This window comes from Channa argus, chromosome 9, assembly GCF_033026475.1.
Source record: "Channa argus isolate prfri chromosome 9, Channa argus male v1.0, whole genome shotgun sequence".
Lineage (NCBI taxonomy): Eukaryota > Metazoa > Chordata > Actinopteri > Anabantiformes > Channidae > Channa > Channa argus.
In genome coordinates, this window is record NC_090205.1 from 21556653 (window position 1) to 21574567 (window position 17915).

The window sequence follows — 17915 nt, forward strand, 5'->3', positions numbered from 1 at the left end:
CTTTAGGATTTCACAGACCTACTGTGACAGCTACTGAAAATGGAGGAGACTTGGAACAATAGTGAACCTTCCCAGAAATGGCCAACTTTTCAGAATTATTCTAAAAGCACAGTGATGACTCATCCAGGAAGTCCTAAGAGCTCTAAGGAAAACATGCAAGGACCTGTAGCCCACTCTATCCTTAATAAAGGCCAGTTTTCATGTCTCCACTGTCAGAAAGACCCGGGCTAGAAATGGCATCATGGGAGAGAGGTGAGATGAAAACCACTGCTACCAAAGCTAGTCTCTTTTGCTCAGCTACCTGGCTAACCTTAATGTCAGCAACTGCCCGGACACACCGGGTTACCTCTGCTAACATCACCTGCTGTTTGAGCTCAAAACTCACAGTAACTTTCCCTGTGAAACGTTGAAGTTTATCCTGCAGCGTTTCAGTTATACATATTAATTAGCTGTGCCCATTTATCCCTGCAGTCATTCTGTGTTTGTGAGGATTATGTTGCTTCTCTGTCTCTTGCCTCAGGTTTTTCTGGTTTCCCACGAGTGCATCACATCCCCTGAGGTCTTGGCGAAGTACAGCTCCTGGGGCAGTGTGTCTGATCAGAGGTTCCTTCAAATGAGAAAGTCAGCAACATCCAGAAGGTGGTTTGGAGAGGAAGAGCACCTGGAGAGCAGGTCCTTCTTGGACCAGTTGGCCCACTTTACACCAACCACAGTGTGTCACCTGTCAGCTCACCTGGTTCACCAAGAACACAGATTGCCTTAAACTAAGCTGCAGTGTTCATGACAAGGGTTTAAAGGGGACATTGGCCGGTGGGACACTGAAATGTTGCCTTGAGACACTTTCCAACAGAGAAACATCCAAATTCCAGACAAACAAGACTTCGTATGATCGTATGGTTCAGCTAATATGTGAGAAATTTAAAGTCAGCATTTTTTTTGACCAGTACACTGAAATATGTAGAGACAAAGTTGTGATTCTCATTAAGCCTCATTTTAGTGTTAGTTTTTTCTGACATGTTTGATATTGTTCTCCTAAAATTCTTAGATGAGACAGGAGTCATTTTTTAGATATAAGGGAAATTGCTCCTCTTTTTGTGCAATTTTCCTCTCCATAAGAAACATTTTATAACAGTGAAAATTTATAATCTTATTGAATGGAAATATTTATTGCAAGGCTGCAGCATTAAACTGCATTAATAGACCTAATGGTGGAACGAGCTATCAAACTCTGCACGCTCAGCAAACTCACTCCCAGTATTCAAAAAACTGCTGAAAACACAACTCTTCCAAACCTTCCTATGCACTTAAATCTGCAAAAAAGAAAAAAAAAAGTTTCTCTTTGCTTTTTCTTGCACTTGCATCTCATGAAATGTAACCACTTTTCTGATAGGACTTGGCTTTGATGTTTTCTCCTTTACTTAGATTTTTGCTGCGTAGTACCTCACTTGTAAGTCGCTTTGGATAAAAGCGTCTGCTAAATGACTAAATGTAAATGTAAAAGTAATTAATTGAAACTGAATTGTACTGTTTATGTGGACTCAGATTTGCTACAAAGTAGCTCTAGTATTTTTCATTTTCTTCTTTAAAGTAGAAAAAATCCTATTTCTCTCCGTGCATTAAAAAAATTATAAGTAGAATAAAAAATCCTAACTTTGTCTTGAAGCAGTAAACACATTTTCACCTCTGGGTTGGTGCAACATAGTGCGGTGTGTTATGATCAAGCTTCTTTCTGAATAACTTCTTTGTTTACACACGAAAATGAATACATTCCTAAAGTGGCAGATGCACTGTAGGATTAATGTACTGCACCAACATGATCTTGTGGTGTTCTGAACTTTGAAAAGCCCTCGGCTGTTCAGAAATCATTAATTTAGCTGATCACAAAAAAAAATACTGTATTTATATAAACATCTCTGTCAGCTATCAGAACTGGAAATGCACTGCCCTGGATTTGAAACTACTGCAGTTGGGGTTTTATTGTCATACATATTAGGCGGAACATAGCAGAATGATTTTTACTTCTACCTCTTAAGATAATACATACTGTATATACAAACTACTGTATAGTACTGTGAAAAAATACTTAACCAATACTCCTGATTTCTTCTCTTTCTGTGTATCATCTAACGGAAAGCAAAGGCAACCTGAGAAAACACAAAATACAAGTTTTAAATGGTCATTGTGTTTATTGAAACAAAGCCAAAATCACCAATGTGAAAGAGTCATCTCCCCCCACCATGAACTTCATAGCTAGCTCAGGTCAGGTCTGGCCACGCCGGAGCTTGAATTTTACTGCGTTTGAGCCTTTCTGAGCTCGACTCCTGTGCTTCTGATCATTGTTGCTGCATAACTCAGTGGAAACTGAGCTTCAGTACACAGATAGATGATGTGATGTTCCCCTTCAGGATTCTCTGACAGAGAGAAACATCATGTTTACGTTAGAACAAGTTACTGTGGTCCTGATGCAGTAAAACCTTTCCACACATCACACTACCACCACCAAGTCCAGAAGGTCAAGTGTCAGAACCTCTTGTCTCTTTGACATCTGCTCAACAGTGCTGAGACATTTTGTAGGTTGCGTATTGTTGTGTCTCAGATCAGATCAGGCCCAGTTGGTTTGTACGTCTACTTGTTAAATAATAGTATCTTGAAAAGCAGGCAAACATTAAAATAAAACAAAGAATCCAGCCAACAAATCACTGAGGCTGGTTCCAGCCTGAGCTCTGCATGGCCTTTGATACCGTATACTCTTCAGTTCTTGCCCTCCACTTTTTTTTCAAATATATATATATATTTGACACTATTATTTTTTGTTTTTTCTGTTACTATCATTTCCAAATCTTTACATAGGGCTTTTGAAAATATTTTTTACCTTTCATCTGCCAATCTAGAAGGTTTTTGCCATTTTTGGCAGTGCCGATTGTGGAAAGTCCCAAACTTTCTTCAGAACAAAAACACGTTCTGATACCTACTCAATGTTCCTTCAGGTTGGTGAAAAAACAAAAATACCACAAAAACAACAAGCCTTGTTTGTTAAGTGGTTCCACCACCACAACAGCTGCAGTCATTACATTTCATCCCAGTATGTACTGGCTCTAAGCCCACATGGCACTCACTCCCTGTCTTGTACTACTAGGCTGCAGAGGCCGTGCCCTTCTCACTGCCGCTGATTTCTAACAATACATACATTTAATACAATTAATAGTTCTTAACCAGGAAGCATAGTATATCTAGAAACATAATATATCCATCAATCCTGTATCCATTTTTAAATAATAGACACAAATAGTCTTCATTCCAAATAAGGCAGAGGATAAACTCTCAAATGGTCAATACACATTCGCATTTATTCAGTCAATACTTACTCATGGTCCTAAACATCAACACACTATAAACATGGTTCTTCAGATGTTTATCCATCATTCCATCCATCCATCCATCCATCCATTATCTTTAATTATCCTGTGCATGGTTGTGGGGGGCTAGAGCCTATTCCAGGCATCCATGGGTGAGAGGCAGGGACCACCCTGGACAGGTCTCCAGTCTATCCCAGTGCACAGAGAGACACACAGACAGACCATTCACACTCACAAAGATATAATTTAAAGTCACCAATTAACGACTATTTTGTTTTACATCAGTGTGACATGAAATGTTTTTGTTACGCACTGTATGACCCAAAGGCAGCATGTATAGGTTTAAAATAAGAGGTCTTAGGATTGACCCTTGTGGTGCTCCACAGGCCAATTCCATCTTAGACGATGAATTGTCTCTTAAACTAACAAAGTATTCTCTTTTTTCTAAGTATTATTCCACTCTGTGGCTTAGTTAGAAGAGCAGTCGTCCACATACCACAGAGAAAGAGTGGTTTAATTCCTGGTTCCCAAATTGCCCCCAGTGGATTATGTAAGTTTCTTACATGGCAGCTGTCATCATTTGTGTGTGTGTGAATGTTAAGCAACAGTAAAAGCATTATACAAACAAGATCAAAACTCCCTCAGTTCAGGTTTCGGAGTAGAAGTTGTTACCAACCTTCTTTCGAAAAAAGGCCTCCATGCCATTCTCCCACTGCTCTCAGTACTGCTGAAGGCCAGTCTGGCTCTGGTTATGACATTCATTTCAGACCAGTATGTTGGTAGTGCCATAAGCTGATCTTCTTCTCTCTCTAAAGTGCCATGTACTCGGGTGGAGAACTGGTGGACAGATTCTCTCTTATCCTCTGGAAAACAGCAATGGAGCAAGAAGGGCAGAGAGGAGGACATAGAGAGCGCAAGGGAGGGGTTTATCAGGTCAAGACCCTCCAAATGTCACCCACTTTCTTCTCTCCATCTGTCTCACTAGAACTATATCCTCTGTCTTTCTCTCTCCCTCTGTCTCAATTCTGCTTTGTCTCAACAGAACACGAACATGAACAAAATATCCAACAGATGCATTTAAAAGATGAATCTAGGCAAACAAGTAACAGTCGAGTTGGTTTTGGAGACACTTGAATGATCTTTCCTATATCCAGCGTGTATTAGAGTCATATCATCCGTGGCTAGATTGTTGTCCAGGAAACGGTTTGGAAAGAGAGCAAGGGATGAACGGAAGAGTTAAGCATGGATAAAGGCGTTAAAAGGATAAAGACTGCAGCAGGATGAGGATTAGCCATTTTCTTCATGGCCGATTTGGTTTGTTCTCTGACTCTGTGTGTATATTTGTTGCTCTTTGGGAGAATGTAGATGTTTTCCAGAATGCTGTAAAATGGTACATCCACAGCAGTACATATACAGACCAGTAACAATAATTCATGATTGTGTGCAAAACTTCAGCACGGTGTAATTGGAGCTCATCAACTTTATCTTGATTTCTATCCAGCCGTGGTCACACTGAGCAGACATCGGCCTCTTCATCACTGTTAGTTCAGATGTTGCTACTGCCTGTATTGACTTCACTGGCTTGGTTCTCAGATGCTTCTGCTGACTCACAAACACACATGCACTCGAACACTGTTGCTGCTGTGTTCCCTTTTGGCAGCCTCAGTTTCCCGTCTTTGCAGTTTTTGCACCCTAGTGACTTCTCATAAGCATAGATGCAGACAGCTCCATGTGTCATGTAGAGTTATATGCACATATGGCTTATGCAACTAAGATTTTAACTCTTTCAACTCTTGTTACATGTCATTAACTTTTTTTTTTGTTAAATGTTAAGTCTATGTTAAGTTTTAAATGATGTGCCTGACTTAAGGTCTAATTTTATATTGTGGATTTGAGCAAAACTGTTCTTTGTGGTTACATGACGTATGCACATCCTAACACTGTCATAAAAAGATGGATATTTTGTGAAACCATTTGGTTGTCCTAATGTTATTTTGCCTGTTGTCCTGTTACCAAAAATAAAAAATAGGACAAGGTGAGGCTCTTATGAATTGAGGGTTTTCATTTCAGAATTTGAAAAGAGAGGTACATAGACAGATCAATTCAGAAGGAAATTAGAGCATGCAAGGTCCTCGTGTCCTTTTTAAAAGGGCTTGCTTCATAAACATTGTGAATTAACTTGACCTGAGCTGCAAGGCTTTATTTTATTTTATTATAATTTTTTTTAATTTAATGCCACATTAAATTAAAAATAGAAAAACAAATTCATAATGTAGCACAAAACCTCTTTACTTAAAACCAATGTTCTCAAAAGAATCTCTCTCTCTCACTATATATTAAAGATAAAATGACAAAAACTGTCAACAAATGAGCCAACAAATACACTAGAGCCCCATAAATAAAACATTAGTTACCAAACAAAAGACAAAATAAAAGTAAAACAATCTAATTTATTAGTTAAAAAGAATCAGCAAAAATACTAGCCCCTTTTCTCTTGTATTTCCAATGTCTGCTTTCAATTCCAAAGTAGTGATTTTGTAGTTGTATCTGAAAGATTTTAGCTCACTAGTTGTACTTCTGTATGTGTTTGATCATTTGTATGAACAAGTGAGAGAGAGATCAAGAGAAACTGTTGCTGCGTTATTCTGGTGCATGACCAATTAAGAGCGAAGTGAATGGTAACAACAGTAAATTTGCAGAAAGAAGATCAGTGTTGTTGGGTTAGGATATAATTTTTGTTGACAATCTCACTGTGGATCAGCTATAAGCTCTGAGTGTGTGCTTTGGTATGAAAAGTCTTTGTGATGAAGGGGGTGTGGTGAATTTGGGTAAAACCAATGACAAAGCCTCTTGATTTGTGCCAAACCACGTTTTTGGTGTGTGCTCCACTAAAAGGCCTTTAGCTGTGGCCTTAGCTTTTTTCTCATGGAAGCTGATATGCAGCTAATCCTTGGAGTCCAAAAGCATTTGAAACTGAGATGCATCCAGAAAGTGTTTTAAATAATGATCGCCAGTGCTCAAACCGCACACTCACAAGCACACATACACACTTAGGGTACATCGTCTCCATGGAGAAACCTTTTACACGCTAAAGTAACAAGAGAATGAAGAGCGCTCGATTTGCAACAAGCATTTAAAAGCACCGATTATACTTTGAAACATTTTTTTATAGTTAACAGGGACTTAATTAATTTTCCAGAATGTGGCGACAATTGCAGCTCTGCTTTGTGGGATGATTCTGAAATGCAAATAAGCTAACAAGCAATGTGTGACATTATTCTCTGTGTCATTTCATTTTAAGCTGTGTAGCAATTGCGATTGTTCATTATTCACTTGAATGAATGCTGTAGTGCGATAAAGTTCTGACCGTCCAAAATAACTGAGACACACAATAAATATGGGCTTAAACTTATATATTTACTGCATTTTGTTTTCTTGCAATATAATGTTGTATGCAAATTTAAGCAGAAAACTAGTCTTTGTTCACGCTGCTTGATGATGGACCAGCATTGACTTATTCATGTGGACGTCTGTGCAGAGGCTGGAAGGAATAAAGTTTTCCACTGTGGTCTGCTTGGAAACTCATCTGTCTTCGGTAGGACACACATACTTACACAAACTTGTGTGTGTGCATGAGTTTGTCGGTGCTCTGTTGGGCTTCTCACACGCTCTCATCACAAACACTTGGACATGCATTTACACACACACATGCAGAGCAAAGACACAGTCCAGAGAGCGAGAGGCAGGGAAGACATAAACAAGTCTGACAGGTACGCTAACAACAACCTGTCCAGTTAAAGGTCCAGTCTTTTGTCTTATGTGTCAGTCTATAGTCACAAAGTCATAGCTCCTGAAAGACTGTGGCAAACATAGTCTGTGGCTTGTGGAAATGGAAACGTTCACAGTTGCAAAATTAAACACGACACAGATTTTTTAAAGCTCCTTATTGGAACAAAGAAATGTCTTTCTTTAAATGATGAATCTTTAATAAAATACATTTAAACCCAGTTTTCGTGTAAAAATCGTGACCAACCTTTACTAATGATCATTATTGTCTACATAAAACAATCTAGTGTGCTATCACTATATTTCTTTTAAAGTAATTACAAGTTAGCATGCGTTAAGTGTACTTCACTGACTGGTATAAAAGAGGGACCTTTTAGGGTCTTTTAAGACCATTGACCTTTTTATTAACATATACTGGCAATAATAGCATTTTAAGTTATCCAGTACAATATTTGTTTGGAAATGTCGTTTCAGAAAGAAAATAAATATTCTCTCAATCAGAAACCAAAAAACTGCAGACAGATCCAGTCACAGGTTCATCTGTTGCATTCAGCACTTCAGTTTATTCCCCATTACACATATACAAGTGGAAGTAGTGGTACTCTGACATTAGTGTATTAGTGTAGTATAACAGGTATACATTCTGCATTTGGAATACTTTAAGAAGCTGCCAAAGTTTAGAAGCGTATTTTTCGTTGCTAGTTACATTTTGCTGACGGTGTGTTGTTATACATTAAATGTAGCTTTTTTCTAACAGCAGTTCTTCTCTGTGTTGAAACATAAAACAGACAGACTACATGCTCACAAAGATCCCCCGAGAATCCCCCTTTTATCCAGACACCTTGAAACTGGCACTTTACACACAAAGCACATAAACAGACCGTGTGTGCATATTTAGACATAGTCACAAACACACGCCCGAACCCACAGACACGCACGCACACGTAGGAATTAGATTCAACCGCTCACATCCAAACACACAAGCGTGAGAAATGGTTTTCACCTGGCGTGGATATAGTTTCATCCTTTCAACTGTGAGAGTTTATTAGCTGCTTTAAAACATTACCACAGAGGGAGTTTCCCTTCACATTCCTCACACACACAAACACACACACGGCTGGGGGGGACCGGACTTTTTCATCTCTCTCTTTCCATCAAGCCAATCTCCCTCTTTCGCTCAGTTACACCAGCAGACCAACTTTACCTTCTTATCGCTCTCTCCTCTTCATGCTCTGTCTTCTCTCTCCCTTTTTTTCTGCCTCTATCGCTCTCTCACTCATACTCGCAGACACCCACACACCCCGGTAGGTGTAATGTTACGACGCAGCCTGTTAACATTCCCAGGCCAGCCACTGAAGCTTTCCAGATTGTTCTGTTTAGACAAATGCAGCCACAAAGGAGCGGCGGAGAGGAGGAGGAGAGCGATGGAGGACAGAGACAACGCGGCATAATATGACTAAACACGTGTGCAAGTGCATGATCTGACACACAAAGACACACATGTGCATCCTTGTGCACACATAGAGCCATACACTTAAATCTGTTTTAATGTGCACAATTAGTGGGGATACTGTAAGTGCAGACACACACACACTAACCCATGGTTACCTACATCCTGCAGAAGGACCCTCGGGTTTCCGTATATCATTATTCTGTCGAAATGTCAGCCTCGTTAAAGTGGCCTATTTGACTTAATTAAGAAGCAGAGTGTAAATAAAAGCTTCACATCAACACTCTGCGATTTTAAACCAATTCATCGTAGAGCCCAGTCTCAGTCTCTCTGCCTTTCTCTTTCTCTTTCTTTACACGATTTACTTCTAGTGCTTTTGTTTAGGCTTTCGCCTTCTTGTCTTTCCATTTGCAGTCTCTCCTCTCTTCCTCGACTTTTTGGAGAGGACAAAACCATGAATATTACAAGTGCTATGTGCTATTCAGACTGATTGTTAAAGTTTCCTTTAGGCAAAATGCATGGAAAAGTGGTTCCATCTTAATTTTAATAACCTTTGATAATCCTGTTTAAACTTTACATTTTGGCTGGGTTGTTACATCCAACCAACACAAACTTTGCATAAAATGTCAAAAGTGCAAAGTTACACAGGACCTTAAATAGCTGTAAAAGCACCCACTCGCATCTCCGTACAGAAGGTTTAAGACTTTTTTCTGGCACCAGTAATTTCTGATCATTTCAGTGCTTGCATTTAGAGGAAAATATGTATGTTTGTATGAAAATGTATGAGCCGCTCATGGAAGCATTTTTGTGAAGCAAATGACTTTGTAAGTTGATGAAACACAGAAATGATCCACAAGTCAAACTTTCCTAAAACCTACAAGTCAGTTAACATCACTTGCTGCTGTTTTGAAGACATTTATATACAAATAGAGGAAAAACTGGCAAGAAAGATGCTTTGTTTGCTTAATGAAACAGGGTCTCACCTTGTAAACCTTTCAAAGTCCTTGTGGTCTTTAACGCAACTGTTATTAGTCATGTTGTATTCAACTTATCAAAACAGCATCTTATATATATGGGACTACAATAATTACATAATAAATTGTGACCAGGCCTAAAATGTGTGATTGCAAAACTCAGTTTTAATACAGCAAATGTTACATGGTTATAATTACTCACCACTTGCAGTGGTAAAAAGAAATATTTAATGAAGTAATGAATTACTCTGCATTTACAAATAACAGGGCCCAGTAATTATAGCATTTTCAGACTAATATACTATATTCGATAAAATGACAGATTTTTTTTGGGCCTTGCAAAATTCCCACTATGTAAAAGGTTATTAAGAGGCGACTGAGTAGTGACTCCCCCCAGTTTACCTTCTCCTGTTTTATTTCCTCCTAATAAAACTGATCACATTGCTTTCAAATCCCATTCCAATTACCTTTAATCTAATTTCAGCTTGAGTTATTATTTCTCATCTTGAGGGTTTCCCTGAAGTGGCATGTTGGACCCCATCTTTTGCTCTCTATAATTTCCCCTCACTATCTGACTGAGCCTCAAACAGTTTGAAAAAAAATATTTTAATATTGTAGACTGTAAAGAAATTCAGTAAAAACATCCATTCTACCCTTTTACCTCCCTATTCTCTTTACGTTACCCCTCTCTTCCTATCTTTTCATCGCTCCTCCTCCTCCTTCCTCTCTGTTTTTTTCACCTACCTGTTACTAACTGCTGCTCTGACTCACACTGAACCTTCTCTAACATAAACATCTTGCTGTGAAGCAAGGAGACAAGAGTAAACGCTCGATTGGTTGCTCGTACACAGAACAACTCGTTGACCCATGCAACCTCGCAGACTGACAAGAAAATACGACACACACAAAACATACAAACGTGGAGCCTTACACTCTCTCAAATGCAGGCACAAATGTCACACTCGAAATCCTCTCATTTCCTCCTTCCTGTAGCCGGTCAGTCAGCCGTGTGTGACACCCAGAGAGTATCGATAGAAGGCACAGGTTTTGCTGGCCCCGTGAGACACACATACACACATACGCACTGAAGGCCACAAGACACACAACACAAAATCTTAAATATATGCACACAAGCCCACACACTTGCATCCCTGTGATTGCTAAAGAAGTGGCTCACATACTGCTGGGTAACCCTGGGTAACCGATACTAGTGCAAAAAACAGGTAAGTGTGTGTGTGTGTGTGTGTGTGTGTGTGTTTTCCTGGATGGTCAATGGTGGATTTTAGAGTCAGGTGATAATAAGGTACTTGTTGACTACACAACTAAGTCATATCTGAGGTTTGTGTGTGTGTGTGTGTGTGTGTGCATGTGTGTCCAGACAGGTCATGGACTGTTGCTCTTTAATGAACCTCATGTGGTTCCCCAGACAGTCGTCATCACTTGTGGAGGCTCTGTCTTTCTCTGTTGTTTTGCTCTTGCTCAGGTCAGTGGACTCGTGGCTGGATGTATGTTTGCACATTTAATATATATTATCTGGACGGACTAAGACGTTTGGTTTGCTTGTTCCCTGAAACTGATCTGTGCTTGTTATTGTAAACAGAAATAATGCACATGTTCTTCTTTTATTGTTTTTTGAGACTAGTTTGCTTGTCAGTCCTCCATGCATAGTCAACATTAGGACAATGTGCACAGAGGTAAATGCAAAAACAACAGAAACTGTCTGAAGCTTTTTACAATGTACTTGACTTAATGTAAATGCAGTAACATAGAGAATGGGAAGTTCCGCCATGTTATCTGTTGGGGGAGGTGGCCGTTGTCTTGTGATCTATGTAGCCTGGTTACCCATGTCAGGGGTTAGACGGAGTTATCTGCATATCTTTTATTCGCCTGAAACTGTGTGTGAGTAATTCAAATTTATAGGAGATAGGAAGTTTTACAGTTGCAGGAAGACACTTGTGAGTGTTGAGTAATCCAACAAATGAATACAGGACCCAGAGAGGCCCTGGAAAACTACACATGTACACTATTGATTACACCATATCAGGATTCAGGTTAGACAATATAGGTATGTGTAATTTTTAATATGTTGGCATCCTAACACATTCATGACAGTGACTGTAATTTCACCATCTGTCAAACGATTCATCTATCTCTGCTGCAGTAAAGCATTTTAGAAACTCAGAGGCGAAACTTCTTCTGTGTCCTGAGGGTAAAATCTAAAATGCCTTTCCTTTAATCCTGCAAAATATATAGTTCTTAGTGAGCTGTGAGGTTGTGCAGAAACGTTATTTAAAAAATAAATATTACAAATCTCATGTAGCACAGATAGCTATAACCCGCAGTGTGTGTGCGTGTGTTTACAGAACTAAATCACCAAACTGCTACTGTTTTCCTGCAGTATTTTTTACAGTATTACTGCGTCTGGGTTTCTTCAAGCATCTCTTTACTTTCTGGCAGCAAGGTGGTGGAGTGGTTAATGCTGCCGTCGCAGAGCTACAAGGCCCCTGGTTCAGATCTGGAGTTTTTTCCGTGCTTGTGTGGGCGTCCTCCAGGTCCTCCAGTGTCCTCTCACAGTCCAAAGACATGCATATTTGGTTAATTGGTGACTTTAAATTGTCAGGCGTGTGAACGGTTGTCTGTCTGTGGATGTCTCTCTGTGTTGTCCCTGAGACCGACTAGAGACCTGTCCCGGGTGTACCCTGCCTCTTGCCCAGTGACAGCTGGGACAGGTTTTTTCTTTAGTTTCTGTTCAGAAATCTCAGTATTGAATCACGACTTAGTTAAACTCAGTTCACCAACAGTCTACACTCTATATCAGAGAAATATTAGTTAAAGCCACACACTTGAGACACCAGCTGTTAATCAGTCTATATGTACGGTTTTAAATGGCTGTGTGTAGTCTAAGGAAAGTGTTCTCTTAATGATTGAACATAGGTGCTGTTGTTGTGTTGTTTTACAGTTGGTTCCTACTTTATGTTGTGTTGCAGTGTTTTAGAGGCTCTCTTTGTAAGCGCTGTGTAGGTGGCGAGGAAGACACCAGCAAACTGAATGTTAACACGAGGAGGGTGCGAAAGGTTGTGTGTTTGTGTTTGTTCTGCTTGGGTAGATTACTGATTTCTCTGATTTGTGTGTGAGTGCATTTGTGTGTTGAGGGTCCTGCTTGCATGCATTTCTGTGTGTGTTTAATAAATGAGGAAGGGCAACAAAGGTGGAGCGCAGTGCTTGCTCCCCAGCTGGCTTGGTTGTAGCACAGCAACTCCACATGAATAATAATCATAAACACAGTAATGAGCCATTCTTCTCTACCTACTCCAGTTGATCTCTCTCTGCTGTTTCTGCTCTACACTGAGTTCACTTTACAGTAACCATTTATCTACTCTAGCTACTGCCTTATGATAATTTAGATTTTGAATTATTTCGACATTTTAGCCCTAACGAGCTTAAACAACAGAAGAATCTCTGCACTGCTTAAAGAAACACAAACACCGAACTAAAGTGAGTCTGTTTCTCTGTGCTATTCATGTGGTTTTTATAATGAATATTGTTTGGTATCTATTTGTTCTCTAGGTTATAAAGAAAATATTGTAATTATTCATTGTCCAAATGTAGCATTGACAGGAATTTATTCAAAAATTAGTTTAGCAAGATTTCAAATAAATACTAGCATTAAAGTAGAGCTGCCCCATTCTTTCCAGCTCAGGTTAATTGGTCACTGTGAGAAATACTCACCTGTTCAACAGTCATGTATTAGAGGCTTTTTTTTTTTTTTGGTCCTTTCGGCTTATCCCGTGAGTTCAGGGTCGCCACAGCGGATCAATGTCCACATGTTGATTTGGCAAAGTTTTTACACCGGATGCCCTTCCTGACACCGGCACTGCACAGCTGGGGAGAGGAAGGGGCTGTTAAACAACCAAAATAGTAATTTAGGTTGGAAGACTGGTTGGTTACATAATCCAAGTGTGGTGTTTTAAAAGTACTTTAGTCCTGCACAGGACTTTTTGTAAAATCTCTGAACTGCTTTGATCGTGACTGTTTGATTTAAAACTGCCCTTAGAAACAATACAAAAGTGCTTCACTTTAATCCTAATTAAGAAACACTTCTTTACATTGAGTAACGGCTGGATCTCTATAATCATCTATGAGTTCAACAGGACGTTTCAGAATAACAGAATCATGTGTTTTAAGTGTGTCCAGAGGCATCTTAAAACTGATCACATAAATTAATTTAGCTGTATAAAACAGTGTTTACAGCTGCAGTTATTTTAAAGCTGAATCAAAAGTGAATCAATGCTTTGATCATAGAGGTATGTTTGCACTTTTAAGACAATGATGGATTAACACTTTTTACCCTACAATTCTACCAGGACTGGTTGTGTCGCATTCCTGCCTCCATTGCTTTTGTGGAGTTGAATGCCACAATTTTAGTCAGTCCTTGTAATTAAACTTGGTAAGTGCGCTCTGCTCTGGTCTATTTTTTGACAGACACTGCTTCCAGTTCAACTCACCCATAAGCCAGCGATGTCCTTTTTCTATCCCCCTCTGTAGCCGTTTATGGAGTAGTGTTGTTTTCTTCCTGCTAATAGAAAATGGGCTCATTTTTAAATAACAAAAATCTGATACATGTTGGATTTGAAATGAAGAAAAGAATGAAAATAAAAATGTAAAAATGAAAATAAATGTTAACAAAATATTTAATGGAAGTAGAAGCTCTGAAACAAATTGGAAACATTTAGGACAATCGTCACCTCAACAATCCACTCTGCCTCTTGGAAACTCTGGTTAAGACATCAGAACAAAACAGAATACCAATACAACATTATGTGACCGGTTGCAGAGTTAACATGGCTGATTTTGTTTTTGGCTTCTAAAGTGCTCCTTCTTGGGTAGGAAATGTCAATATAGGGAAGGAAAAATTGTAAATATAGAATATTATAGTTTTAAAGCAAAGGGCCCCAATACTCACTTTAATCCATCCCAAAGTTTCTTTTCAATTTTCCACAAGAAAAGGCCTTTAATGAAATTCTTTTTGAACAGTTTCAGTTGTGATAATCTCCTAAGATGGTTAAAAACATCAAAAATCCAATGCACAATAACACTGCATATAGACACTGACCGCTGCAGTCACAAAGGGGTTGATGCAGAAATTAGTGCTGGATTGCAATGAAGCAATTATTTTCCCCTTTCACCGCTGAATACACTTTGGCTTCTGACTGTCTAAATGGCATCCTGCCAGAGCTCAGCTCGATCTCCTTCAGCATCACACCAACTCTCACTTTTGTGGCTCGAAACATCTGCTTACAGACATTTTTCAGACGTTGTCATTCTGACCAAGCAAATGTACAATGTAGCTCCTGTTTGTTGACTTTATTGAAAACCTCTCTGCAACAGAATCAACACATACGTCTCCAAACTAAGAGAAAAGCTACACGCAATTAGTTCCTGGCACAGTTGCTGTAACTCCATCCATTATTTACATCTTCTGTATAACATTGTGATCCTACTGTAGACCTATTTACCTAAATGCATTTCAAGACAACAAACAGGTCACTGGTTAGAAGTTTTTACACTTAAAATAAAGTAAAACAACACCATCAGAGATGTCAATACTGTTTTATTCTCAGTAGCTCAAATAATCTGAGTAGCTGTTGCATAATCTTTCTTTTTAGTGTGTGTGGTTTATTAATGGAAGTTTATAGCTGTGTTCTAATTATTCAACATCATTTGGAACATGACACAAAACAAAATTAATTGTGTTCAATCCATAAATAGCTGTATATATTGTTGACATAGTCCAAAAGTATGCCTACTTTTATGAATGGACAGGTATATCAGTGTTTTATAAACCATAAATAAAGTAAAATTATTCTTTGTTAACTGTTAACTGTTATATTCTGAATCCACATTAACTTTCTACTAAAGAAATCGTCCCTGTAAATACTGTCGACCATGTGAGTTTTGGCTTTTGGTCTGCTGCCAATATGGGCTGTAAGTATGTGTTCAGGGCATCCTTTTGACAGTTTCTGGATACAAAGACAGTAGAAACAACAAAGTGGATCCAGCAATGCAAGATGCAGTGCCGTTTTTTTTTCAACTGTGATAAAATAGAAGTCAATAAAAGTCATTTGAACAGTTGGGCTTTACTGACAAAAGCCAGTGCAGCAGCACTCGCTGTGTTTCAGTCAGTCCAACATAGCAATTTAACTGCGCTCTTAAGACTGTGTGTGTTGGAAGGAAAATAGTAGTTGAGTGAAAAAGTGTTCTTTTATTGACCCTGCTGCCTATCTTTTTGGTTTTCTGCCAAAGCCTGTAAACACACTTTGAAAGAATCCAAAACTTAAAAAAAAATCAAAATAAATCAGTTATTTTGTAAGTGAAACCAGCAGCTGCGGTTGTAAAGTTCAGCCAGCGTCTGTTTCTCACAGAACAGACAGTATTAAAGCCAGATCTGTGTCCAAACTTCTGTTTATTAAGTGAATTATTTAACTTTGGGTGTAAAAATACATTCTATACTCAAAATATGTGTATATATATATATATATATATATATATATATATATATATATATATATATATATATATATATATATATATATATATATATATATATATATATATATAGTGTCTATATATAGTGTCTTGTGTAATAATGTCAACCTTCTTCGGCTTCCCTCAGCCTTACTAGGTGCCTCGTAGTATTGTGTAGTGTGTGTGCGCGTGTGTGTGTTTATGTGTCTGTGTATCTTTCCAAGTCCAATAAAAAGCATGGGTGAGAGGACTGGACGAGTAGTCAACATGTCAGAGGAAGGAAAACAAAAAGTTAGGAAATAGAACGAGAGAACAGGAATTGTTTGTCACACACACTTCCTTCTTCTTTCACACACTTGACCTTTGTTCATCCCTCTTTTCATCTGCTGCTCTTTCTGTATCTCTCTTCTCTTCCTCCCTTCTGTCATTTTGACACCCAAGTGACTTCTCCACCTCCTCTCTCCATCACGCTCCTCGCTCTCTGCCTCTCCTCCCACTCAGGTTCAGGATGTCATACACTCAAACAGGCGCACACACACTGAAAACCTGACACCACAGCCAAAAGAAAAAAAAAAAAGACCCTGTTTAATAAACAAGCAACAGAGGGTGTGAGAGTAAGGAAGCTTTTAGTGGCGCCTCTTATCTTGCTTCCTCTCAACACATACACACACCCAAGAACACTGAACTGTCTCAAAACCTGAATGTTGTCTTTGTGAATCCTTCAAACTCCTGACACACACACTCACAAACACAAACAGCCTTATTCTTTCCCTCTCAGCTACGCACACGATCCACCAACATGGACCGGCTGTTCTGTGAAGTGTCTTAATGAAAGAACTCTCACAGCAGTGTTGGGTCCTCAACGCTGACTTCCAGGCACTGCCTATATAATCTTATCAAGGTGAACTGTGGAAGCAAATATACTTATTTAGAAGTCAGTGAGCCCCAAGTATAATAAGAGAATCAATGACCCTGAAGTCACTGTACATTTCCACTATATTTCTACTATACTAACTGGGACTAGAGCTGGAACCCAGAGCAGATCCAATTTTTGTTCAGATTTGTTTTAGGTCGTAGCCTCTTCTGCTGCTGAGTGAGTGTGAGCTGCAGATGTTTTTCTGTTTTGCTGACTGCTAATGCTGCTAAATTTGTGAGAAATTAGCTGCTGCCACCAGTGTTGCTGTCCTCTCTGTGACCACGTTCACTTGAAACCTGTTAAAAATTTCCAATCTTTTTCTTCTTGTTTCAGCCTTGCATCATTTAAAAAGTCTGCATTGTTTTAACCTGAAACCTGCAGCTTTTCTAAAATGGTTTCTAGACTAATTAAATCTTAAAATTTCAGATTGATGTTTAAACTTTCTTTCTGTTCTAATGTTCTCTGTGATCATCATTGCAATAAAATACCGATTTTATGACTGGGGTGCAGCAGCTTGGGAATTACTGGTAGTTAACATGAAATATTGATAACCTGAGATTAAATTACTCTTTTATACTACTTCTCTTTTTTCTACTTCTTTTCATTTCAGACAACACAGAAAGTTTAATTAATCTCAAATCACAAGTTATTCATTTACTTGCAGAAATGATTGTGAATAGATATTTTTAGAGTTTTAATACTGTTACAGATGGTACTGACTTGAACTGAGGCAAATTTGATTTCATATTTATTTATTTATAAAACAGAAAATGAGTTTAAAGAAAAATGTATTTATTCATTTTTCTTTAAACTAACAGCCTTTGGTTGGCTTTTACTTGGTTTATGTGAACTGGCAAGCTCACCTGGGCTACTTCTCCTCACTTCTAACAACAGGTTGCTGTTTACTC

The 17915-nt window shown here is 38.7% G+C and overlaps 1 long non-coding RNA gene across 1 annotated transcript; it reads right to left on the reverse strand.

Moving 5' to 3' along the window:
• Positions 1–2179: 2179 nt before the first annotated feature.
• Positions 2180–8479, reverse strand: LOC137133283 (uncharacterized). Its single transcript, XR_010915226.1, has 4 exons — positions 8347–8479; positions 4033–4219; positions 3366–3544; positions 2180–2411 (listed from the first exon to the last, which is right to left on the reverse strand). It is a non-coding gene; the product is annotated as an uncharacterized lncRNA (long non-coding RNA).
• Between the last annotated feature and the right edge of the window lie 9436 nt (positions 8480–17915).